The 10,840-nt window shown below is 41.7% G+C and overlaps 1 long non-coding RNA gene across 1 annotated transcript; it reads left to right on the top strand.

The window, feature by feature from the left end:
* The first annotated feature begins 3,114 nt into the window (after positions 1-3,114).
* On the top strand, positions 3,115-10,840 carry LOC146258558 (uncharacterized). The gene is made up of 3 exons (XR_014729641.1): positions 3,115-8,581; positions 9,007-9,185; positions 10,074-10,840. It is a non-coding gene; the product is annotated as an uncharacterized LOC146258558 (long non-coding RNA).

Here is a 10,840-nt window from a genome sequence, read left to right as displayed (position 1 = left end):
CGAATATTCCCCTTTCAAAGGCAAATGTCCAATAAAGTATATTTTAGACACAGTTCTCAAGCTTTTATTTATTACATTATTACCAAGTCTTGTTAGATCAAGTTATATCCATTAATAGGCGTTTGGTTAGGATGAACATATAAAACACATGGCCATATTTCTACACTGATATTACATTGAAGGCAGTGTGAAGAAAGTAAGCTATGCTAAGTTTGCATTATGGAAGATTTCGGTTACCAAAATAACTATAAAGCTTTCTTTGCCTGGCGAGAACAAAGACGCAGCTGTTCATGCTAACAGTTTATTTCATCCGATACATTGCGTTGGAAATCATACTTATATCACAAAGAAAAAAAGCAACCTATGTGATGAGTTCCATCTAGAATAGCCCTATATTTAGCCCTATAGCCTTTCTAAAAAACAAGTGAAAGGAATACTATACAGTGACAGAATACATTTCCGTTAAGTTTGCATCATGTGTCTGATTCTTATCGGACTTGTACCCCATTCTGCCACTGCAATGCCTTAGCTCACACGCTCGTAACATAGGCTCGTAACCATATCAATCTATGTTCGCGACTGGTTGTCGCAAAGTATGACGTGTACAGCTAGTTGCAAGCGTGCACAAGGTCTCGGAGCTAGGGAAAAAAAGAGCCACTGTTTAATGCTAGACCGGAAGACACGGAAGTGGAAAGATGGCTGCGTCCAGTCTCGTGCTCTCGCTTGCCTCACTGCGCCACTGAGCACTTTTCATAGAAATGAATGGGGACGCCATCTTGGAAGGCAGAAGTAGCTGTCTTTAGTTATATTAACTCTATGGAAGAATGACATGTGCTTTATGAGGATTTTAATATAAGGCTGTAAAATTTATAGGCCCAATTTAATGTGCACACCAATGTTGAGCAATATGTGTGATGTAATAGTGTACTAAAATAAAAATAAACATTTTTGAAATTATGTTTATATTTATTTAATTTGAACATTTTCTTGGTGTCCCAAATTACCAAACATGGTGTGGTAAATTGGGACAGCATGTTTCAGGTAATTTGGGACAACATTTTTAGGGTATAAAATGAAATGTGTCAATAGTTTAGTCATAAATAACCTGATTAAGAAGTGAAAAAGTCACATTTATAACAAAACAAAACCGAAGTGATGTATCCTAGGCAACTTTTGCAGAAGGAATTAGAGGCTAAGGTTGATAACCATCAGAGCTGTGTGTAGTGGGCCTTGTAATTTGGGTCAGATTATTTTATGTGAATAATATCCTGAAAAATTTGTATTAATAAAGGCCATGTTATTAAACCTTGAAGTAAAAGCATATTTAGGCCACGATACATATTAAGTGAGCTATCAAGCATTAAACCGAGCCTACTTTTAATGTATGTAGGTGTAGACTCTTCTGCACTTTGTCTAATCTACAAATTGTTCTCATTTATGAAACAACTTCATTTTGCGGAATATAATGGCACCTAGGAAAGAGACAGACAGACCAAGGGATAGTGAAGTGCAAGGGAGAGTGAACAAACGGAAAAGTAAAGGGCAAATACAAGTGTTTTGTGGAAGGGGAACAGAATGAAGGGAGCATTGCAAGAGTTCAAGGAGTTATATTTATGGTTAACAATCCATTAAAATGTTTTTTAATTTGTTTAATTATTGTTCAATACAGCCATCTACACCCATGAGTCTGTGTGCCAAATTACCAAACACACTGTCCCAAATTACCAAACAAGTTGCTTAAAATTTGTTTTTGCCAACTCCACTAAAATAGTGAGCCATGCATTTCTAAAATATTATGAAGACTTATTTTTTACACTTAAATAATGTGGATACCTTGAGGAATTCAGAAATGTCTCATTTATTGGGTTATGTTTGGAACTTGATGACAAACTTAAACTCAGAAGATAGAATTACAAAAAATGTCCCAATATACCTGAATTCACCCTATATATATAAAGGCGTTGCTGAAGTCCACGCGAGTAAGACACCATGGCTGCAATATAGCATATTCTCACTGCTAATCAACAGCGTCGCCGTGCGCGAAGCCAGATAGTTTATATAAATGCCTATGTGCGTCAGCACTCCTCCTCACTGAATGTGCTGTCGGACCAGGCTGTCCAGTCCAAGTACAGCCCCGTCTGGAGATCCAACGCCTTGTCACGCTAGTGTCACCACACATCCGGAGGGCAACCCGGAGTGAGGCCGTGACACCGATCCTCCTGCGCCATGCAAATTACCAAACATGGTGTGGTAAATTGGGACAGCATGTTTCAGGTAATTTGGGACAACATTTTTAGGGTATAAAATGAAATGTGTCAATAGTTTAGCCATAAATAACCTGATTAAAAGTGAAAAAGTCACATTTATAACACAACAAAACCGAAGTGATGTATCCTAGGCAACTTTTGCAGAAGGAATTAGACGCTAAGGTTGATAACCATCACAGTTGTGTGTAGTGGGCCTTGTAATTTGGGTCAGATTATTTTATGTGAATTATATCCTGAAAAATTAGTATTAATAAAGGCCATGTTATTAAACCTTGAAGTAAAAACATATTTAGGCCTTGTGTGGTAGTCACAATACATATTAAGTGAGCTATCAAGCATTAAACCGAGCTTACTTTTAATGTATGTAGGTGTAGACTCTTCTGCACTTTGTCTAATCTACAAATTGTTCTCATTTATGAAACAAATTCATTTTGCGGAATATAATGGCACCTAGGAAAGAGACAGACAGACCAAGGGATAGTGAAGTGCAAGGGAGAGTGAACAAACGGAAAAGTAAAGGGCAAATACAAGTGTTTTGTGGAAGGGGAACAGAATGAAGGGAGCATTGCAAGAGTTCAAGGAGTTATATTTATGGTTAACAATCCATTAAAATGTTTTTTAATTTGTTTAATTATTGTTCAATACAGCCATCTACACCCATGAGTCTGTGTGCCAAATTACCAAACACACTGTCCCAAATTACCAAACAAGTTGCTTAAAATTTGTTTTTGCCAACTCCACTAAAATAGTGAGCCATGCATTTCTAAAATATTATGAAGACTTATTTTTTACACTTAAATAATGTGGATACCTTGAGGAATTCAGAAATGTCTCATTTATTGGGTTATGTTTGGAACTTGATGACAAACTTAAACTCAGAAGATAGAATTACAAAAAATGTCCCAATATACCTGAATTCACCCTATATATATAAAGGCGTTGCTGAAGTCCACGCGAGTGAGACACCATGGCTGCAATATAGCATATTCTCACTGCTAATCAACAGCGTCGCCGTGCGCGAAGCCAGATAGTTTATATAAATGCCTATGTGCGTCAAGCACTCCTCCTAACTGAATGTGCTGTCGGACCGGGCTGTCCAGTCCAAGTACAGCCCCGTCTGGAGATCCAACGCCTTGTCACGCTAGTGTCACCACACATCCGGAGGGCAACCCGCTGCAATTTTGCCCTAAGCCCGGAGGTACAGCTCCTGGCCGCGCTGCGTTTTTACGCAGTAGGGAGCTTCCTGGAGGTGGTGGGGGACGGCACCATCCTCAGCAAGGCATCGGTTTCACGGAGTGAGGCCGTGACACCGATCCTCCTGCGCCATGCCCGGACATACATCCAAATGCCCACCACATTGGCTATTTTTAGGGTGGCAGTTGCCACCCCATGCCACCCCGGTAGATCCGCCCCTGGACTTGTGTCTTCTTTTGTAGCAATCTCATTTATAATTATGACATCTTTAATGACTCTCAATTTAACTGAACTAAGAAATAAAGTTTCAAAGGTTAAAGTAAATCCAAGGGGCAATCTAGGCATCAGGTGAGTTCATTTGCTTTAGGTAGCCTAAAGAAATGTAGCCTATTGTGAAAATGTGAAGATTATTATCACTTCTGTGCAATTCTGTGCCCTCGCAGGCCATTTTAAGGGTAAGAAAAGTATGGATGGCGTTTTCTCCAATCATTGCTATGATTTCATGTCATGGCTGGGATCCCCCGGGTAATCGGTGTCGTCGATGGCAGTGGCACACTGATCCCAATCCACGATCCCTCCCTGGTGGATCCGTGCTGGATTGGGAGGAAACATTACGCTGCCATCAACACCCAGGTGGCAGTGGACCACGATGGCCTCATCACGGACATCGTTGCCAGGTGGCCAGGAGACACACGACAGCTTCGTGTGGGCCAAATCAGCTGTAGGGCAGAAGGCTGGCAGAGGAGAGTTCGGCAGGTTCACCTTCCTCGGGGACAGTGGCTACCCTCTCTGGAGTTACCTTGTGACACCGATGATCAACCAAGCAACACCACAGGAGGAGAAGTTCAATGAGGCCCACACACACACCAGGACCCACATTGAACGGGTGTTCGGCCGCTGGAAGTGTCGTTTCCGATGTATCCATCGTTCGTCGGGGGGGCTGCGCTTGTCACCTGTAAAATGTTGCCGCTTGATTGTTGTCACAGCCATGCTGCACAACAAAGCAGTGCGCGTTGGAGCAGATGAGCGGCCTCCGAGGATGAAGATGGGGAATCATCGGAAGATGAAGCCCCCAACCTCGCCCCCCGCGAATCCCGAGCAGCACTCCACCAAGCTGGTGTCCAGACCAGAGAGGAGCTTGTCAATCTCTTTTGATGTCTATCAGCCCCACCCCGTCACCACCAGTAACTAAGCACTGATATCAGCACCACCCTACTCCCAACAATAAACCCACTACCACTACCATCACACAACCCATATCAACTATCATGTATAGGGCTCAAGGCCGTAGCCATGGAGTCAACATTGGAGGGACAAATTACATTTTTTGTGATAATTTCGGACAGCGTGCGTTGCCCGTCGTAGCGTAGCACATTTATATTTTCATATCAATATATCACAGTGTTGTGCATGATTCATGCGCTGATAAAGTGGAGGGTGATCGATTTTCCTGGCATCGATTGATTTAGTTTCAACACCACGGCGGTGTACAGCTCCCACGAAGAGCTTCTTAAGATGCTTCTTTGGCGGGATTTTAAGAAGGCAGTTAAGAACGCGTCTGGGAAACACCCCTATCATAGCGCTCCTTCTTAGCCGAACCCTTCTTAAGAGCCTTCAACGCGGCCAATGTCTAATAACGGGAGAACTTCCACTCTCGGGAAAACTTCAGGCTTCTGAACTGTTTGCAGTTCCACTTTGGTTCCATATGAGTGCACTCACGGGCAAATGCAGAATGAATGGAGATCTATGGAGCCTGTTGAAGGATATTAGAACCCATATTAGATTGTTAGATGATCCCATATTAGACATTCTCAGGGGTGCAAACTCATCACCTTTCGGCGAAATTCGCATTTTTTTTCCCAACATAGTTCATTTGTGTAATTCGTGTAGATCTGCAATAAAAATATTTGTGTGTGTGTGTGTGTGTGGGGGGGGGGGGTCCTCCAAGTATAGCCTACTAGTCTGCGATAGCAAGCTGTCATGAATATTTTTTCAAGCTTGTTGTTTGTCAACAATGTCAATGATGCTTTTTATTTCGAGCCTTCAGGTCTGTAACTCTCAGAGCCCCAGACATGACATCCGAAATTTATGGTCACAAAATGCTAATTCGTGGCCACAAAATGCTATTTTGGGGATAACGACCGAGCCTACCTTTATTGCGGGCAGTTCAGTTATGTGTGGGGCACATAGGCTACCCAGCCCAAGCTAAAGGTGCAGTCATGGACATAGATAATTTGATTGTATTTTAGGCTTGTGAATGACCGTGGTAAAGTTGGTTTGAAGTTCGATATTTAACAGATATTCGACACAGACACACGTAAAAAAGTGCCTAAACAGCGCATAAAAAATTTGATTTGATTAAAAAAATGTAAGGGGCTTTTGACTTTCACTGGCATGCTTGGTGTTCAGGTGGCGACGTAAATAAGAGGGCTTCAGACAGCTGTTAGCCAGAACCTCACTGCACCATAGAGTTAATATACCTAGAGTAAGCTACTTTTGTCTTCCAAGATGGCGTCCCCATTCATTTTTATGAAAAGTGCTCAGTGGCGCAGTGAGGCATGCGAGAGCACGAGACTGGACGCAGCCATCTTTCCACTTCCGTGTCTGCCAGTCTAGCTTTAAACAGTGGCCAGAGAATGTCTAATATAGAGAGAACTACCACTCTCGGGAAACTTCCGGGTTCTGAACTGGTTGAAGTTCCTCGTGAGGGTGCTAACGAGCGAGTGCAGAATAAATGGAGGTCTATGGAGCTATACCCCTCAAAATCCACTTTTCTCAGGATATAAATTTTTGTCTAGTAATTTGAATTCTGAATTCGAAAGGGGAGGCAAAAAAAAATACACACTGCTAGCTGTTAGATTTCTTTAAAGTCGCCTTTTTGTTCTAAAAAGCTTTTGAAAATGTAATTGAAGTCATACACATCGTACGACCAGAGCTACTGCTTTACGGCAAGCTCTGGTCACTTACTTTTTTCTCTCAGGGCATCGATAACACAGCTGACAGGTTAGGCTCTTCCTGTCAATACACATGCTAGAAAGAGTTTTGGCTTGCTAATGTTGTTGCTAATGTTGCTAATGCTCTGACATTCTGATTCTGCTTCGGATGCCATCAAGCAAGAGCTCTGGTCGTATCAGTCCTTCACTAACCAATCAGCATTCATTAGCAGAATGCTAGCGTGTTATAGGCAACATCGACTCACCCTGTAAGAAATCAAAAGGACATAAGTACTCGTTCATTACTTTCGACCTATAATCCATGTTGAACATGCAAAAACTACAATCAAATCGGAGATTTCTCAACGACAATCAGGCAAAAGAGACTAATTTAGCCGTTTAGCTCCATAGACTGCCATTCAACATGCACTCGCTCGCGATCACTCCCAGTGGAACTCTGGTGGAACTGCAACCAAATTCGGTACAATGGGGCTTAATAGAGAGTGGCAAGGCTCTCCTTAAACAGGTTCTGCAGTGGCTCCTTTTTTCCCTAGCTCCGAGACCTCGTGCACGCTTACAACTAGCTGTACACGTCATACTTTGCGATAACCAGTCGCGAGCATAGATTTATATGGTTACGAGCGTGTGGGCATTGCAGTTGCAGAATCTATGGGCAGAATGGGCTACAAGTCCGATAAGAATCAGACACATGATGCAAATTTTACGGAAATGTATTCTGTCACTGTATAGTATTCCTTTCACTTGTTTTTTAGGCTATATGGCTAAATATAGGGCTATTCTAGATGAAACTCATCACATATGTTGCTTTTTTTCTTCGTGATATGAGTATGATTTACAACGCATTGTATCGGATGGCTTGCTTGCTAGCTTGATGACACAATCAAAAAAAAGAATAATGGGTGTGTTTAACAAAAGCTTCTGAAGGCAAGACTTATATTATTTAAATATATATATATAATTTCCTATTGTGGTTAACAGTTAAAGTATTAATCTTCGTCTTTGCTCCAGATAGACATGTCAACAATCTATGCTCGCGCTTAACATAATATATTTGCCATAATGTCATGAACGTTTTTACGAAAAATCTAATCTGTTTGAAAATAATGGGAATAAACTATATTAACAACATTTCATGTAGGCCTATGTGTGACAACGATTTGCTAAACTTGCTACAACAAGGCAGGCAACTCAAGCCATTTCTCCCTGTGCTCATTCAATATAAGTCTATGGCTCATTCAGCTAATGTAAATCGGCTATCGGCCAATGTGAACTTTTGTGCTCGTAGTATCCGCAGGCACATTTGCAGGCAACTTCTCTTGACGTAAGCAAATAAATGGGCTGCTAGTTTACCCATTTCGGATTGGTTTCAATCTTAGCAAAAATCAGGAAAAATGATTCTATGAAAAAGCTAGTAGTATGAGCCAAGTTGGAGAATCGAACAAAAATGATTAGGGGTTGTTTTGTAAATGTTGACTGGAGGTAGTAGAATATAAACGACCGGAAGACACGGGAACCTAACCGTAAATGCAATACCACCTACATCCACTGGGGCCGTTGAGTGGCGAGGGGTGGGGGGCTTGCACTACTACACACAACGCACTGTGTGGTTTTGGGCAATGTGCATCCTGGACCCAGATAATTTTCATCGTGTTTCCTCTTTTTTCCCAGTCTGATGCTCATTCTCGTTTCCTGTTTTTTCACCTTGACTCCGTGATTGGCTATGTGCTCCCGATTTGTCTTTGCTATCCCCTCCTCCTTTTTGGTGTGCTCCGTCTCATTTTTCTCTGACTCCCGCTCGATATCTTCTCCCGCTAATGCTGCTGGGGAGTGGGCGAGAGAGAGAGGAGGAGCCCGGTCTCTCCACAGCACATCTCTCCGTTTCTCTCGCCTCCGATTCTTCACTCTCTCTCTGTCTGTCTCCTTTTTTATTACTGATAGGTTCAGATGTCCCTTCTGTCAGTTTCCCCGATTTAAGATACTTTAGCATAATTGCATTAATGTTAGGTACTGTTACTGAATGAAATTAGCTGTTAGCTTACGTTAGGTGCACAAGCTCGGCTAGTTGTCATGGAGACATAACACTAGAGTGTAGGCCTACGTAAAAGACAGTTTGGCGGCAGAAACTGAAGTGCATTTATTTATTAAATTGTAAGACCTGGACCTCTGGTGAGTAGCTAAAGTCATCTAAAGTAACAGCTGTTATCTTAGCTAGCTAGGGCTAACAACATTGTATTGTAAAATAGTTTACGATTTAATTAGCGTTACGAATGTCTCAATTAATATGTAATTAAGTTTATTTTAGTCACGGGAGGGAGGAGGGGGGGGGGGGGGCGCTCTGAGATGTAGCTCGGCCTAGTCTAAACTGTATCCGATCCCAGATGGTTATTTGTAACATTCACACCCAGGCTACTTGGAAATTCAGTTGAATATTTAATGGTCAAAATGTAGCTATGTACCTGGCTATATTTGATATACTAGCTACTAACTACTGATAGAAAGTAAAGAAAAAAGACATTATCTTCTGTCATATTATCTACAATTATAAACATTTAGTTTACTAATGGTGGCTGGATCTCCTGCTTGTTTTACAGAGACAATGGCAAAAGCAAAGATGGAGACCATGAGGACTCAATACAGTCGATACCTTAAGGCAAAGCCATCAGGCAGTGATGGCTTTGTCACAGCACGCCAGTCCTGGATCTTGCAGAAACTGAAGTTCCTTGAGATCCACATGAAAAAAAGGCAGTCGAAATCAAACATCCATCAAAACGTGAGTTTATTTATTTTACGTATGCAATATCTACCAAACCTACTCAACAGGCTAAGATCATCTGGACATATCTAGATACTGTCCCACTGCCATGCAACAGCACCATTATCTGAGTTAAAATACTCAGTTAGGACTTCTCTAGTGATCTTAGCCTGTTGAGTAGGATTGGTAGACCCAGACAGAACAGCCTGCTGCAAAGAAGAGTTTGTTTCTGGTCCATCATATACTGCACTGTATTCCTCTCTGAGGAAGTTGTGCATGGCACAGCAGGCAAGGACCATATTTTCCACCACATCTGGTCGTTGGTTGATGGGTGACAGTAATACACGCCACCTGTTGGACAGTATGCCAAAGGCATTTTCTACCACTCTACGTGCTCTTGACAGTCTGTAATTGAAGACTCTCTGTTCTTTAGAAAGACCTCTCCTAGCGTATGGCTTCATGATGTATGGTTTCAGGGGGAATGCTTCGTCTGCTACCATGTAGTATGGTAACTCCTTTTCTGTTTCAAGCAGAGGAGCAGGTAGGGGGATGTTGGCTGTTTGCCGCTCCAGGGACTCTTGAAGTGTGCATCCCTTGAACACTCCTCCGTCTGACACTCTGCCATTGCATCCAATGTCCACATATATAAATTTATAGTTGCTGTCGACCAGGGCCATGAGTACTATCGAGTTAAATTGCTTGCAATTATAAAAAACTGAGCCACTATTTGGTGGGGGTCGAATTGCCACATGTTTTCCATCCAAAGCACCCAGACAGTGGGGGAACTTCCACTTTTTCTGGAACCCATCAGCAACCTCCAGCCATTCAGATGTTGTGTTTGGGCACTAAATGGAAAAAGTATATTAACATTAATATTTTTTTAACTGGACACTTCATCTAACACAGAAACAGAAAATGAGAATGAAGAGGACAACCGTTCTAACGATTCTGCCAACAGTGATGATATGACAAACAGGGGAGAGGAGGAACCAGCCCCATGTGACAAGACACCGCCATTGATTATGCGCAAGAGGAAGTCCCCAGACACACAAGCGCAAGATAAAGATATCCAAGTGCTGGAGATGGTTAATGCTACTCTGCACACACTTACTGGGAGTGCAGTTGCCAAACGTTCTGTCAACATAACAGCATACTGTCAATACTTAGAGCATGAATTTAGAGCCATTCAAGAGTCCGACCCACGTTATTTTAGATATGTACAAGCTCAGATAGGTCAGCTCATCTATAATGTGCCAAGCCCTCAAAACCATTTGTCGCAGCATGACAACCCTTTTGCATTTAATTAATCCTTTCTTCTTGCAATAATATCTGCTTACTCTATAAATTATAGGCTACCATTCATATGTTAATATATTTATTCATAACCTTTTTCTGTTTATTAAACTGACACTGTCAAGTATATTTTCATGGCTTTGTGTGTTTATGCATCATTTACATTATTTTGATTACATATTTTGCTGAACGGTGCCTGTAAGCCAGTGTTTCTCAACCCTGGTCCTGGTGACCAACTGCTCTGCATTTTGTAGTTGTTTCACTCTTCCAACACACCTGATTCAAATGAATAAGCAGTTATCAGACTTAGTATATGAGATAATAATATGAAAAATTGTTAATGCTTACCTTGAGATATTTTTCACAGAGAACTTGATAGA

Source organism: Hypomesus nipponensis, chromosome 14, assembly GCF_054491055.1.
Source record: "Hypomesus nipponensis isolate SF chromosome 14, ASM5449105v1, whole genome shotgun sequence".
Classification (NCBI taxonomy): domain Eukaryota; kingdom Metazoa; phylum Chordata; class Actinopteri; order Osmeriformes; family Osmeridae; genus Hypomesus; species Hypomesus nipponensis.
Note: the sequence above shows the minus strand (reverse complement) of the source record. Positions and strands in the feature narration are given on the sequence as shown.